Here is a 17053-nt window from a genome sequence, read left to right on the forward strand (position 1 = left end):
TGGTACCATTTTTAGATGAGGACATGAGATCCTGACTTATCCATAGAAAGTCAGTGTCATGCCAAACCAAACAGAGACTGTGGCTGCTGTAAATAGCTTTCAGTGTAAAGGAACTGTGGATAGAGAAAATAAAGAAGGTAAACTCTTTATACCATCCCTCTCTCCTATCTCCTTGCTACTGCTCTTCCCTGCTGGTCAGGGTCTCTGGGGGTTTTGATGGGCAAAACTGTCATTTCTGCTGTTGAGAACACAACACAAGAAGCAGCCCTGTTTGTTAATTTTGTATCAGGATCAAGAATATTTTCCCAATGAATTCCTGTTTTCCTAGGAATTGCTTGAGAGCTGGGAGGCTGTGGTGGTGTCAACCAGTGATTTAATGAGATGCTAGGGCCCCAATCTCTAACAGCTTCTCTTAAAATCACTCACAGCAGGCCGTGTGTGGTTCTCGGGCCTGTAATCCCAATGCTTTGGGAGGTCAAGTTGGGAGGACGGTTTGAGGCCAAGAGTTCAAGACCAGCCTGGGCAACACAGTGAGACCCCCATCCCTACAAAAAATTTAAAAATCAGCAATGTGTGGTTGTGCACACCTGGAGCCCCAGCTACTTGGGAGGCTGAGGTGGGAGGGTCACTTGAGCCCAGGATTTCGAGGCTGCAATAAGCTATGATCACCATTGCAGTCCAGCCTGGGTGACAGATTGAGACCCTGTCTCTAAAAATAAAATAAGAATTAAAACATCACTCACAGCAAGCATGTAGCAAAGCATGTGGTTAACATTACCATATAAACATATACATGTAATAATCGGGAAAGCATGTGATTAAAATTGTCATATAAGTCTACATTTTAAAAAGAATTGGCAAAGTATGTGTTTAAACTGCATTGCGCCATCATTTGTAGAAGGAAGATGCTAAGAAAGTGCTGTACTTTGGCACTGGGAAAATGCATTGTTTGAAAGGGGGAGATATTCTAGATTTGATTTTACTGAGTTTGTTTAAGAAACTGTCTACATGGATTTGTATTGGTGGTTTTGGCTGAGGGGCCGCTGGCAGATCATATCCACCACCTAAACACAGCTTCAACGGAGTGGCTGGCTACCTCCTCGTGCTCCTCTCTCATTGCCTTCTCAAGCCCCTCTTAGTTAACGATTCCCAGGCTCCCACTGGTTGCTGGTGAGGTACACAGGTGGATGCATCAGAACCGTGGGACTCAGAACTCAGAGCAGAGAAGGATTCTGGGATCTGTGGAGTCTGAAAACTCAGGAGTTGGCCTTCATCTTTGCTCCTGCTGCTGCTACTAGCTGACATTTATTTGATATTTCCCATCTGCTGGGAACTTTATATACTTTTCATCTGTAGTCCTTCCAACAGCCTTGAAAGGGAGATTTTCTTCTATTTTGTTGAGCTAAACTGGAGGGTCAGACAAGTTAAAACATATTTAATGTGGCATAGCTAGTTAGCAGCAGAGATCCCACAAAGATGTCTGACCACATACCTGACCCCTTTCCCTGCACCCACGTCTCCTCAATGATGGTGGACTGACCTGGAGAACATAGAAACCACTGCAATCATGAGATGACTATGACCAATTTTTAGCCTTATTTGATGTACAATTCCATTTGATTATTCAGAGATAAACTCTCATTTCCCTTTGCAGGCACACAGGGCCATCCCTGCAGCCCAAAACAACACTGCAAACTCCTATCCAATTTCCTGTCTCTGTATCTTTTAGAGTAATTATGGCTAGGTTTTCTCATTGATATTTATGCTTTGTTGATTTTTCTACAGATGTGTTGGGGGCACATGTCCAAATTAAATATCATTTTATTATTTCCTGCCTCTTATTTTAATTTCTCTTTGTCCTTTACTCTCCATGGGGTTTGTATTATATTCCAATTAGTATCTTACACAGTTAGGCTGTAGGCTATTAGCTACACTTCCATATCACTAGATAAGCTCAAGGCATTCAATTCTACCTGTTATTTAATTTTGGACTCTTAGAAATTAGACCTTGATCATAAGTAATGCTTGGAGTCAACCACTGAAGACCACCTCTTACTTTCAACTTGAACACTCAATTCACCACTCTCACCAGCCCTCCAGGCAGACAGGCTGGGTGTAATTGTCTATAGCTCATAAATAAGAAAGTCAAGGCCAGCAAGGTTGTGAGGCTTGCCCAGGCTCATGCAGTGATTATAACCATGAGCAGCACTAAAAGCTTCTGACTTTATAAAAGATCAAAACCATTCATGCGCCAAATACATTTTATATAAAAATGATTGACAATTTTTTTATTAAACTGCACTTTATTTGTTGGCATAAAACAGCTTTCAGGCTTTTAAGTGAGTTATGGTCACCTTGGAATGGCTCTGGGTAAAATGCTGACATCGCTGAAGTATGTTTTCAGCTTTTGGGGCTCCTACTTTCATTCCTTACCCTGGGTTTGGTCCCCACCTCCGTATTCCCCTGGTAGAGCAGAGTCTCCGGCTGCTCCTACCCTCCCTCTGCCAACCCCACCTTCTGGGTCCCAACTTGGAAACTCTGGCCTCTTGATTCTCCTCAAATCACAGCCTGACTATGGGGGTCCTTTGCCCCTCAAGTCAAAGGTCCAGCTTTTGGTGGATTTCTCAGTCTGGGGCATCTAAGCTCAAAGTTCTTTTAACAGAGAACAAAGCTTTTCATTCCTCAATCAGAGCTAAGATGCAAGCATGTGCTTGGGAGAGGTGACACTTTGATTTAGAGCCACATGAAAAGGTAAGTGACTGATGTCATATCTGCTCTTAAGCTGGTTTTAATGAGCATGGAGAAGGGAGGGCAAGGGCATGAGTATCTGAGGGGGCTGGTATAGAATGGATGTCCCTGAGAGAGTGGAGGAGGGACCTGGGAAGCAGCTTGAGAATGCTCATTTCAGGGCTACTGGCAATGAATGGGCTTAAAAATGCTGCTGACTTCACAACTTCACTGAGTGTGGCCTCCCCACCATGGGCTACCACTTTTCACCTTGATCCTTCTTCCCAAGAATTCTTGGCGTCAATGTAAACAAATCAAGTCAATTATTTATCACCTGAAAGGGTGTGGGGAAATAGGGAAAATTAGTGCATCCCTTTGAAAAAACCTTGGCCTAGTAATTTAGGCCAAGAGTCATAAAAATGTTCATGCCCTTTGAATCAGTAATCTTTCTTCTGGGAATCTAGCCTAAGGAAAGGATGCCAAATAGAGCAAATGGTATGTAATCTGTTCCACAGTGTAGGGGTACAAATACTAACCTGTTTCCTAGTTAGTCGCTTGAACTTCTAATGCCCTATTAGTAGGAAGTCTAATGATGACTTTTGAGGCTCTGTTCCAACCCTACCTCTGTTGGTCAAGAATACTGCGAGTTTATTTAGTCCAAAGAGGGTCAGAGAAAGAAGATAATGAGATTCATCCACAGCAGATCTCCCAGTTTCCATTTCTATTGCTTCTGCTGCTAGCACCTGCTTCACTATTGAACATGGGCCTGGGCATCCATGGCCACTGGCATACTGGTCACTGCTAGATCCAGCACAGGCTACAAGAGTCCTTTGAAGCCTCAAAGCTCAGCTTATTAACAGACTCCATATGCCAGCTGTGAGGCCTGTGTGGCCATGTTCAGTTGTCCTTCCTAGAGCAAGAACGCTGTGCCAGAGTGGCTGGATCCAGAGTGGCTTCCAGCCTTGGCTGCGTAGTGAGTGCAACCATGCCCCATGTTTCATCTGCATCATAGCTGGATACTCTCTTTCTTCATCAGTCTTTGTCTCCAGGGCCATTATCTTTCTCAGCGATGGGATCTTGGATGGTCATAACAGTACACCCCTCTCAGGTTTCTCTAACTTTGAACTGTGGGAGGAAGCTTTGAATATTAGTTTCTTCTCTCCTATGGCCTTGCTCCTTAGACAATTTAACCATCTCCTTTTAGTCATCAACTTTGCACTATGATGGCTCTCATCAAAGACAATTTTGTGACAGTTTTGATAGAATTCTACTTTACCTGAACACCAGAATAATAGACACTTATTTCTCTATTGTTGCATAACTAAGGCAATCACTCAGTGATCTTTTATACAGCAACAATAACAACAGCAAAAATCAGCTTCCCTACTTTAAAAACAAAAATAAAACATCTGTATAGGCATGCAGACATTCATTGAAAATTGTTTATAGAAATAAAATGTGAGAAGACTCCAAAGATACAACATTAGGGGGACTGTAAAGTAAATTAGGATGTGTCTACTCAATGAGACAGCGTGTGCTATTAAAATGATAATTATGAAGATTATGAGAAAACATGGGTGTTTTCTCTCCCACTTTCTAAACTTTTAAAAATTGTCAGTTTAAATTGAATAAAAGATTCTTAAAATTAACTCTTGACATGAAACTGTTGCCAACGGGACTTGCCGATGATTCATTTGGGAAAGTGAGGAAGAGAGAACTTAAGGATGACTTCTAAATGTTTGCCTTCACCAATGGGTGAAAATTGCTGCTGTTTACTAAGATGAGGGAGAACAGAGAGAGGCAAAGATGGACATTGGGAAACCAAGACCTTTGTCTACACTACATTTGAGAAACTTCTTAGACACCCATGTGGTGATATAAAGAAGTCAGTAGGATATAAGAACTTGACCTTAGGGGTTAGGTCAGATAAATCAAGACCAGAAATTTTAATTTTGAGAGCCATCAGTATGTAGATGGTATTTAGAAGACATGAGACTGAATGAGCTCACTTACAAAGAGCTTGTAGATGAACAGTAGAAGAAGATCTGTGACAGAGCCTGGAGTCATTCCAGGAGAGATCAGACAGAGAAAGAGAAATGAGCAAAAAGGCCTGAGACAATGCAGCCAGGGAGGTCAGAGGAAAAGGGGAGAAAGTGGTGTCATGGAAACTGGGAGAGGAGACAGCTTTAAGAATGAGGAAGTGATCAACTATGTCAACTATTTTCGAAAGTTGAATAAGATGAAGACACAGTGGTGGCCACTGCATTTGGCAAAAGAGGTTATTCATGACCTTGAAATGAACAGATTCAGGGGCATGGAGAGAAGGAAGTTGACCAGAGTTGGCTGAGCTACGAAAAGGAATTGATGAAGTGGAGCAGTGACTACAAATTCTTTGCAGGAAGGCGTGCTGTGAAAGAGTTGAGAAATAGGATTGTGTCTGGAGGGAGCAACGATGTGAGAGGATTTTTTTTTTGGAAAGTAGGCACCAGAACACATCTGACTTCTCATGGAAATGATCCAGGAGGGAGAGAGAAATTGATCATGTTGGGGAGAGCGGGGTTTATTGAAGGAGGAAAGTCTTTGGGAAGGACAAGGGGATGGTATCCAGAGCATGAGTGGAGAGATTGGTTTTAATGAAACGGACATGCTTGCTCTGCAGATCCCTGGTGTCCATACGAAGAATCTTGGCATACATACTAAGTGCTCAGTAACTCCTTGTTATTACAAATGTCAGTCTCCTTGAATCACTGAGAGGAATGACTGCTGGCTGGTCCATCTCATTGCTCAAAAGTCAGGCCTTGAATGAGGCATTGGCAATTGATATGGCCTGGACAAAGAAGAAAATGATGAAATGATAGAGAGGTATACCCTTCTCTCCTACAGCCCCGCTCAGACAGGCTATACTCCTACAAAAGGGGTGTTGATATGATATGCTTAAAAAATGAAAAGATCCCAGTAATTGATGAATAACTGATATGACTGTCTTTAAATTGAGCTCTTCAGAGGTCCTGAGAGTGGCCGCCAGGGAAATGGGCAATGTGGAGAAAACCACAACCTCAAAACCTCTGCTATTGTGCAATCAGGATGAAAACCACTCGAACTGCGCAGAAGCAGTCATGTGGTTGAACCCTGAGGAGAAAAGCTCCTAACCAACTTGTTTAGCAACCTAACAGAACACAAGTTATAGCTGTAGTTCCAGAAAGTGCTGTATTTAAGCTGGGAAGTCACAGCTTTTATCTACATGGAATGTTATTTTTTATCATTAGGCTTCACTGTTGAAACAGAGTAAGTAGATCTTCGTTGCCAAATAGCTCATGAAAAAAATGTCTATGTCTTCCAAAGCGTAGTTTAAAAAGAAGAATTTCTACAAAAACCCCGAAATTTTCACTTGATTTCTTAATCAATAAAAAACCTAGGTAACCCAATACAAATTTAGAATTAAAACAAATGTGGATCAGGCAGGATTCTTAGTTGCAAACATCAGAAGCCACTTCTAACAGATTTCTGCAGAAAAACAGTTTGTTAAAAGAATAGTGGAATAGTGGAAATAACCCTGATGTCCATTTAAATAAAATACACTGTGATGTAGTGATACCATGAAATATGACAATGAAAAAAGAACAAAACACCAATACAAACAACATGAATATATCCCACAGATGTAATATTGAATCAAAGAATCTATGCAGCATGTATTGAGTATGAACTGTATATTTCCATCTATATAAAGTTCAGAAAAAGGCAAAACAAACCTATGGTGCTGGTCTCAGGATAGTGGTTACATTTCAGTGGTAGGGGTGGTAAAAGAGAATATAAGGAGGGATTTGGGGTACTGGCTGCATAGATGTGCTCACTTTGGAAAATTCATTGACCTGAGTACTTTTGATATGTGCTTTTTTCCCTCTATCTATGTTTTCATGAAAGTCACACAGGAGAAATCAACCCGAGAGCTATTAGGTAGGTCAAAATGTCACCCAAGTGCTGGAAATGCAGATTTGGGATGTTAGATTCAAGCAGGCTTCTCAAATCTGGCATAGGACTTGAATGAGCACATCTCTGAGCCACACTAGATGCTGTTGTTTGCTCTGTGGACCCTCTGCCTGGGATACACACATATCACAACCAGACATCCAATTATAAATGCATTTATTTGTTTTCTGTCTCCCCAGCTAGAATGTGAGCTCACTGCTGGAACACAGTAGGTACTCAACAAATATTTATTGAATGCAGTTGCTTTGTTCATAACTTAGCAGAATTCTCCTTCTCACGAATGTGTTCTTTCTTTAGATTTAGAAATCTCATCAGTCAGGATCCAGTCAAATCTTGCTATCCTAGGAACACATTTGTTATTTAAAGTGGTTTCCTGTATTTCTTCTCTGATTCATTCTTAAAAGGCAATCTAATTTCTTGAGGTTCCAAGTTCATAGCACAGGGGTCATCCCATGGTAACCCCTGCATACTCACAACAGGAACATGTAATATACTCATGAACATGCAATTTGACACAAGAATGCACATTGGATGGAGCTGAGGGAAGTAGTAAGGAAAATGGTAAACTAAGAGATAGGAATATGCCCATCAGAGAAGAGTGATGAGGTGATTTCCTTGACCTAGATGAGATTGCACAAACACCATCTTTGTTTATTGCTTCACTTTCCCTCCCACTGACACTATGTCATTCATTTGCAGGGCCTGCTGAAGAATTCAGCAGTGGAATCTTGCCCTCCCACTGCACTTTCTGTTGTTTAGAATGGTTTAATAAAGAACTGACTGACTTCTCAGATGGAGAATCTCAGAGGGTGCCTATCCTACCAGCTTTAAGCCTCACCTCACCCTCCAAAACAAGGCCCTAGGCTCTGTGGCCTGTGTTAGCATCTCAGCCTGCTCTGGCCAGTAATGGCGGTGGTATCCTGGGATACTGACCAGGCCTTGGCATTCTTGTCTTATTCTGAGGCAAGAGAGAGAAAGAATGGGTTGCCCTTCATAATTTCAGTTAGACAGCCAGGAGTGGTGAGGCACACCTGCAGTTGCAGATACTTGGCTGAGGTGAGAGGATCTCGTGAGCCCAGAGTTTGAATTCAGCCCGGGGAACATAGCAACACTCGATCTCTAAAAAAGTTAATAATTTTACTTAAATTTTGCTTAGAATCTTCACACTTCTACTAAAGCTGCCTCTCTTCCTCCCAGAGATGGGAAGTCAAAGAATTATTCTACATGACCATTTTGTAAAATTTTGACCTACATTTCTCCATTTCATTCCCGAATGGGAGTAGATAAAAACTCAAAAGTCATCTCTATTCCAAGCTGAGTAAGAAGAAAAGAAACACCTGGGATGATTTTCTTCTGCCACCCTCCCTTGAGTATTTGCCCCTCTACTGCTTGCACGTGATGCCTCAGTTTCTCTTTCTAGCTCCATCTCCCCTCTTTAGCAACCAAACTATATTTCCAATGGCTGGATAGACATTTTCACTGGGATCTACTAATGGCATTTCAAACTCAATATAACTAAAACCATGTTAATAATCTTTTAATCATTGCCAAGTCTTTCTTCTGGTTTCTTTATTTAGGTTAGTAACAGTATCATTCTTCTTTTCACCCAGACACCAAATCACAGACCTCCATAGGCTCTTGTTGGTGAAGTCTTGCCAATCCTACCTCTAAGAATTTGATCCCTCTTTTCCATTACTATCTCCAACTTCCTAATTCAGACCCTAGTCACCTACCACCCATTCTAGCTTCCTTAAGAAGCTGTCAAGCATAGTGATTAAGGGCAGGTACCTGTGTCTAGATTAAAACACTGCCTCTTCTGCTTTAGCTGTGTGAATTTGAGCAAGTTGTTTAATCACCCTAAGTCTCAATTTTATCATCTGTAAAGTGGGCTAATAATGTTTCTTGCTATGAGAATTAAATCAGATTATGTATATGAAGTAGCACCTGCAAAGTACTCAGTACTGGTAGTGATTAGTACCACCTGTTCTCTCATTACTCCATTTCATTTGACTTACCACCACTAGGTTTACCTTCAACAAGGCAGCTCTGATCACGTTTTAAAAATCCTCAGTTCCCACACCCAGTATCAACCTAACACATAACAGTACCATTCTGGCATTCGAAATTTTCCATATGTCTTATGACCTCCTACTGCCTTAAATTTACCCTCTGTTCCAGTCAAATGGATCTCTTCCCTCTTCCCCACATCCTCTCCACAGTATAGCCTCTGTGCATTTGCTTACATTATATCTTCTGTTTGATTCACCCTCCCTGTCCTTCAAGGTCTAACTTGAATGGCTGCTCTCTGATGACTAAATATCTTTTTCTCTTCTTTTAAAGTCTCTGCACGTAATTGCACCTGTATAACATGATGACCTGCTTTCTTCCTGGTCCTGCATGTTCATCTTACCTCTCTAGCTAGAGGAACCTTCATTCACCTGGCTTCAAGTCACCACATGTCAGCATTAAGGCTGAAACATTCAAGCAGTCATTTCCCCTTCTGCCAAAAAGATACTAAAAAACCAATTTGAGCAAATTCTCCACTAAGCCACTTGGCTAGATCAATGTTTGATACACAAGGTCTTGCTCAAACAACAGCCAAAGCTGGAAAAAAATTGTGGCTATGAGACACGGAAAGGATCTAATTATTCTTCCTTAAGCAATGTTCTTAACCCCAGCCTGTTTCCCAGCTTCTGAGCACTCTGCTTGAGTGATTAGCAATGCAAGATTGCACATTGACCTTACCTCATACAGGATGAGGTAGTTCAATCCAAATTTCTCAAATAGTTTTTATTTTAACTTTTTTCTTCCCAGTATGTCTGTAAGAGCTGGAAAATCATTGAATAGTTTTTAAAGAAAATTTGTGCCTTTAGCAGCAACTGGATACAAACATCAGTTCTCATTAAAAAAAAATTTTCAGCTTTATTGGGGCATAACTGACAAATAGAAATTGCATGTATTTAAGGTATATGACTTGATGTTTTGATATATGTATACATTGGAAAAGGATCACCACAATCAAACTAGTTGACTTATCCATCACCTCACATAGCTGCCTCTTTTCTTTTGTGGTGAGAACACTTAAGATCTACCCTTGTAGCAAATTTCAAGTCTACAATATGGTATTGTTAACTGTTGTTACCATGCTGTATATTAGGTCTCCAGAACTAACTCCTCTTGCATGGCTGAAGCTTTGTACCCTTTGACCAACATCTCCTCATTTCCTGTATAACCCAGCCCTGACAACCACCATTCTACTCTCTGCTTCTATGAGATTAACTATTTTAGATTCCACATATACACAAGATCAGGCAGTATTTGTCTTGCTGTGACTGGTTTATCTCACTTAGCATAATGTTCTCCAGGTTTGTCCATGTTGTCCCAAATGGAAGGATTTCTGTTTTCAAATATTAGTTCTCTTCAAACTGTTTGAGTACCCTGAGAAAGTTTTTGGTTTCCAATGGCTGCTCCTTTCAGAAACTATGCTACTTTCTAAAATCTCATTTAGGATAGCAATACTTTACTCCAGACACTGGCCCCAGACCAGAGAGTGTGGGAGGAAAGCCGTGAATCCTTACAGAAAGTGATGCTTTAAAATTCTGAGGTAAAATTCCATTTTAAAAAGTTTTAGCATAACTTCCCTTCGCCCCAGAGCTGAACCTCACTTCGTGCTATTTTTTACTCAGTTCGAGTGTTTTTTTTAAATAAGCTGTCTCCTTATGAATTTTAAATGAGTTAATTAATAGGATATTGCTAGTTTAAATCATAATATAAATTCAGAAAATATTTTATAAATGGACCTATGCCATTCAGACTTAAAAAAATTATAAAGGCTTGAAACGTTTGTGTGCATAATCTTGTTTTAATAATTTCAATATTTTGCATTGAAATATACCTCACACTACACAGCTGACCTGACAGTTCTACGAATGGCATTCAAAAAAGTCGGTCTTGTTTCATGAATTTATCTGTCAACAAAATGCCTCTTTTATTATTGTTTTAAAATATAGTTATCGGATTTACTTTTGCCTTTTTTTATGATGTTCTGAAGATATTTACATTTGCTTTTCTCTTTCTCTCTTTTTTTTTTTTTTTTGAGACAAGTTCTCGCTCTGTCACCCAGGCTGGAGTGCAGTGGTGCCATCTCGGCTCACTGCAACCTCCGGCTCCTGGGTTCAAGAGATTCTCTGGGACTTCAGGTGTGTGGAAACATGCCTGGATAATTTTTGCATTTTTAATAGTGATGGGGTTTCACCATGTTGGCCAGGCTGGTCTCGAACTCCTGGCCTCAAGTGATCTGCCTGCCTTGGCCTCCCAAAGTGTTGGGATTACAGGCATGATCCACCATCCCAGTCCTTCTTTCTCTCTTTTGAAAAGAATTTTTAAAATTCTTTAAAAAAGTTTTCAAGGAAAATTTTCCTAGAAAATAGGAAAAATTTCAACCATACACAAAAATAGAGAATATAGTATTGGACTTCAAACATCAATCACTTAAATTCCAGAATTATCAGTATTTTCATACTTTTACTTCTGTACATTTTTCCTTCCTTCCTCCTTTATTTTGGCTGATGTATGATAAGCGAATCCCAGAATTGTGTCATTTTACCTTTCTGTATCTAAGTGTTGATTGCTAAAAATAGTGGTGTTTTCTTACATAACCACAATACCATTAATCACACCTATCAAAACTAATAATATGTTATTGGTATCATCTAATACACTATCCAAATTCAGATTTCCCTCATTGTCTTCAAAGTGTTGCATTGAAGATGGTTTGAGGCCAGGTGTGGTGGCTCATGCCTGTAATCCCAGTACTTTGGGAGGCCGAGGCAGGCAGATCACTTTTGAGCTCAGAAGTTTGAGACCAGCCCAGGCAACATGATGAAACTCCATCTCTACAAAAAATACACAAATTCGCCAGGCACGGTGTTGAGTGCCTGTAGTACAAGCTACTGGGGGAGGTTGAGGTGGGAGAATCACTTGAGCCCAGGAGGTTGAGGCTGCAGTGAGCTGTGATTGCGCCACTCCATTCAGCCTGGGCAACAGAGAGAGATGCTATCTGAAAGAAGAAGGAAGGAAGAAGGAGAAGAAGAAGAAGAAAAGTTGGTTTGCTCAAATCAGAATCTAAGCAAGGTCCATGCAGTGCATTGAATTGTCCGGGGATGGAGAAGAGGCTGAAGAAGAGGCTTAGGTAAGCAAGAGCATCAGTGCAGGGGAAGTTCAGGAAACACTGAGCTGGAGGAAAGGATAGAAGCATTACTTGAATAATGATCTTTGAGAGGTGCAAGTCATGATTGGAACAATTTTAGCTATTATTTAGCCACTAGATATTGCCTCTTTAAATTCCGTGCATAGACTGAAACTTGGAGGATCCCAAGATTTGTTCTATTTAGAGACCGACTTCCAGAACTATTCTACCTCCTCCATCACTTCTTACTGCAGTAAATGTCATGGAACACCCTTCTCAGGTTGAAAAATTTAGAGACTTCCAGAGTAGGCATTGTCACAGCTTTTGCTGGCAATCCATTACAAAATTAGCTGTCCATATTTTCAGAGGAGTGTTATGTGAGATCTCAATTCCTTTACCTAGTATTCTATTCCCAGCAAAGTAGATGTTGTGTTTGATAGTTCTGAATGTATTCTGTGTTGATATTAAGGCTTCTGGGTTTGCTAATCATATGAGAATATATGTCAGCAACTCTGGTGTTAATAATTTAGCCTATAAAAATCAATTCTAATGCAATCTTGGAATATTATGCAACCCACTTGTTCATTAATATTTCACCATCTGTAGATCCTAATGAAAGATGGGTCAAATTCAAATATATTTTCTTTGGCTCTGGAGACAAAAATAATTGGCAATCAACAGTGGTAGGGACAGCTTCTGTCAATGCACAGTAGGAGTCATGGAAGAACCCTCAGCTTCCTCCTACAGCTCTTCCCAGCAGACTTCAAACACATTTTTTCATCCAACAGGGAGCCCTTTAGGCTTCTATTCACCAACCCAGCGGGACCTCCAATTGCTGGAAATTTCATAAAGCAAAATTCCCCAGGGAGTTTCAACAGAGGTACTTGGGAAGCCAAAACCCCACTAGCTCTTTGGCCCAACTCAAAAACACAGCTGCAGAATAGCTTCCCACACTCTGTGCTCCTAGCCACTTGAGATTTAGCAGCTGTATTGTTCTCCTTGGTGTCAACTCCTGTCCATTGCAGGGGACTCTTGAAGGGTGGTCTAAATGGAGGTAGGGCTAGGGAGAAAAATGTCATACTCATTATCATCATCAGGCCACACATTTCTATAGGACTCTATGGTTGTACACGATGTTTATGAACATGGTATTCTTGTTCCTCATGTTGACCTTGTAAAGTAGGAAATGCAAGAAATCTTTTACTCTGTTTTGTACATAAGCAGACTGAGGCTTACTGAAGTTAAGTGCCTAGTCCAATGTCCTACACTTGGCAGAGCTAGAACCAAAATGTTGGTTTTTGCCCTCTAGTTCAGCACTTTGTTCTTTCCCCCAAATGGCTGCAGTATAGGTTTTGCCTCATAGACAGTCTTTGATTTGGCTTCTTAACTAGTGGATCCAGCTCACTTGTATGCAAAATAGGTATTCCTCAGTCTTTGGGGAGCCTAAGTGGACCTGGGGTGGCCCAGGCCAAGCAATCTCTGCCTCAAATGACTTAGTCCATTTACCATAGTGCCATAAAATTGTCACTTTCTTTGTGTATAATGACATGAAAAATGATGGAAACCACTATTTTAAAGGAAAGTGTAAAAATGTTCCCCCTTTCTACAGTGCTTAATATCTGAAAGCCAATTAATATGCCTGACCTTGAAAAGTCACGTCTATCAACCGTAAGTAGAAAATGAAATTTAATTTGCCATTTTTTAGTGAGCTTTTAAATTGTACATCTCCCCACAGCCTCTCATAACATGCATTGTGGATTAAAGTGCTATTTGAATACCTCTTTTTTCAAAACTTTATGGTCAGTCACTATAAAAGAACTTCTTGTTCCTTTTTCTTCTGTCCTCCAATGGAATGACTAACCTCCATCTCCCTGACCGCCCCCCCCGTATATTTAGGCCAGATTCCCTGACCTACCCTCTATTTCATGGTATTTAGTTCTGAAACAAAATAAGTCAGTCTCATTGCGTGAAGCAATTTCTTTGTTTATACTTCAAATTGGATTAAATCACGTCATTACTCTCACTTGGGCTATTATGAAAATTTTTCTTCTCCATGGGTTTTGTTTTCATTAGGTTTTCAATTCTGCTATTCTTGGTTCAGATCCAAAAGCCAATTAATGGAAACATGCCCACAGGCAAAATTAATATGTTCATTTTAACATCCATCAATTCCTTCTCTCTTTCCCTATTCCACTCTTTTCTCTTAACACACATTTGAGCACGCCTCAGGAACCTGTACCCAAAGCCTCATACATTCTCTGTCTTCACTCAGCTCTCATATCAAAAAGGTCAATTCACACTGAGTTATAGGAATGTGACTTTATGTTGACACCTAGTTTACTATTTACAAAGCTGTTTCTCATGCGTAGACGAGATTCTGGGTGTTGCGGTGCATATTAGGGAAGAAATGCTTTTGGGTTCATCTGTCCCACGTAGTGTCCGGGCAACACTTTTGCATGAGGGCATCCAATGATCCATGGGAAGAATGCTGTAGTCGTTAGGAACCTTCACCTCCAAGTGACAGAAAATGAACCCAGCTGCTTAAACAGAAAGACAATGCATTTTTTCATGTAACTGAAAAGTCCACTGGTACACTTGAGTCATGGCTGAATCCAAAGTCTTCCCACGCCAGTTCTCAGGCCTTAGGACTCTAACTGAATGACACCTATCCTGGGTCTCCAGCTTACAGTGGCATATTGTGGGACTTCTTGGCTTCTGTAATTGCATGAGTCAATTCCCATAACAATCTCCATATATATACACACACACACACATATATATATACACACATATATATAGAAATATATATGCACATATATATATAGAAATATATTTCTCTTTCTCTGGAGAACCCTAACACAAGACATTTAGTAGACCTATCCCCTTTCAATGTCCTCTTTACCACAAAAATTCTTCTGACTCAACCTCTAGAGAACTTGTTCTATGTTTGTGGTTAGGGAAACAAGTTCAGAGAAGCACAGGGAGGAGAAAATGGGGTACCTGTGAGAGATCTGGAAGCTTAACTTTCACGTTCATAATACAAGGGCACCATAGAAAGACTATAACACAAAGACACCATGTTTGAGATCTAATTAATGAGCAGAGACACTGGTTGGCAAAGGCCTCTCCCATCTCAGACAGAATAGGACCAGGACTGTAAGAGTGATAAGGTCAAGAAAGTAGTGACAGAAACTGTGATAAAAACACAGCAACATGGCAAGGGGTTTCTCCAGACTCACTGCAAGTTCAGCCCAGGTCAGAGCAGCAGCAGCAGCTAATGCAATAAAGCACAGCAGGTGCAGTGTGCAGTTCTGAATCCAGATACACCCTAAATCATATCCTCACACATCCTAATTGTGTAAACTTCAACGCATTTCTTCCTCTGTTAAGTAGGGATGGTGATATCTTGTCCCCCTCTGTGGGTTGTGTGAAGACTGAGTAAGATTTCATATGTAAGGAGCTTAGCAACACACTGATTAAGCGGTAGGTGGTAGGAATGAGATATTAATGTCTTTGACATTTCCATTTTAAGTTCTAAGAGGCTGTTTCAGGTGGGAAATGTCTAGAAATCTGGGTAGAACTACTTGAGTGGTTCTTTTGGGGCTTGCGGTTTTCAGGCAAGTATCCACCCACTGGAGGGCATTTTTTATTTGAGGCATGGATGCTATTGTTGTATGTTGTCAGGCTGTGTTCTTCCCCCCACCCTTACCACATATCTATTTGCAGACATAAGTTCACATAAGGAGAAAGGATCTTGATGGATTTGCAGTTCTGATTTATTTAACTATCTGATGGTCAAATCTGGCCCTAACTAAGGCCATGTGGCAGGGCAGGACTACTGACCATTAGGGAAGGGGAACTGTACTGGTGACCCCCAACTCAATATCAGGGTTCACCAGCCCATTGCAAATGATGCGCCTTACAGAAAACGTGTGTGTGTGGTGTGTGTTGAAAGAACCTAACACTAGGAGCCACAACACTCCAGACTTAGACAGTTTTATTGTCAGCATCTGGGACCTGGCCTAGAACAGAAGAAAGAATGATCGTTCCTCACATCTCAAGGAAGCAGCAACAAGATGGGGCTGGAGCCAACAGAAATGGGGGACATTTGACATGACTATAAGTGGGGTCGAAATAGTCAAAGAGGAACTGGCTTGGTCTCAAATCTCATGTTATTCTTCTGCCTATAGCAACTGGGGTCAGATTTAACATTCCTTTTAAAAAGGTCACATTGAACTTTTGTTGTTGTTGTTGTTGAGTTGGAGTCTTGTTCTGTTGCCCAGGCTGGAGTGCAATGGCACGATCTAGGCTCACTGCAACCTCTGCCTCCTGGGTTCAAGCGATTCTCCTGCCTCAGCCTCCCAAGTAGGTGGGATTACAGACACGCGCCCCCGTGCCCAGCTAATTTTTTTTGTATTTTTAGTAGAGATGGGGTTTCACCATGTTGGTCAGGCTGGTCTTGAACTCCTGACCTCGTGATCCACCCACCTTGGCCTCCCAAAGTGCTGAGATGACAGGCGTGAGCCACTGCGCCCAGCCAGTCACATTGAACTTTATCTACCCAAAGGCAAATTTAGGGGTCATTCTTCCATGACATTTAATAGTCCTAGGACAAAAGACTTTTCTGAGTCTCTAACTTCAGTAGTGACATATTAATAGTCATTATCAGTTATGAAAACAGGCTCGACTACTGTTGACAGTAATTAACTTTCCCAGTGCTGCGCTGGCACTGCTACTGGCAAATAATGTTAGCCACTGAGACATCTGCTAATTAGAAGGCAATGGTTTCCAACTTTGCATTGCTTCTGTGACCCACGCATGCCATATAAATGAAAAGTTGGAAAAGAATAAAAGCTGAAATTCCTATGCTGGAACAATATTTAGAAACCTCAGGGAAGAATCAAGATAAAAAGCAAATTTGATGCTGGTCCAAGGATCTTCCTCTTAGAAATATACAACAATAGGTCTAGAGCTTTCTCCACTGCACTTTACTCCCAGAGTGCCGAGTCAGTGGTAGCCAGGGATTAAGTGGAGAAAAGAACTGGATTGGATTGAATCTTCTCCTTTCTCCCTTTATTATTATTGTCCTGACCCCCACAACCTCAAACTTTTGAACTAGGGGATAGGAGGAAAGATAAAAGCCAAGAG

General features: G+C 41.0%; 1 long non-coding RNA gene across 2 annotated transcripts in view; it reads right to left on the reverse strand.

Moving 5' to 3' along the window:
* Nucleotides 1-17053, reverse strand: part of LOC100936539 (uncharacterized) — a 94381-nt gene that overhangs the window by 19974 nt on the left and 57354 nt on the right. The window lies entirely within an intron of this gene.

The sequence above is a fragment of the Pongo abelii genome, chromosome 12 (assembly GCF_028885655.2).
Source record: "Pongo abelii isolate AG06213 chromosome 12, NHGRI_mPonAbe1-v2.0_pri, whole genome shotgun sequence".
Taxonomy (NCBI): domain Eukaryota; kingdom Metazoa; phylum Chordata; class Mammalia; order Primates; family Hominidae; genus Pongo; species Pongo abelii.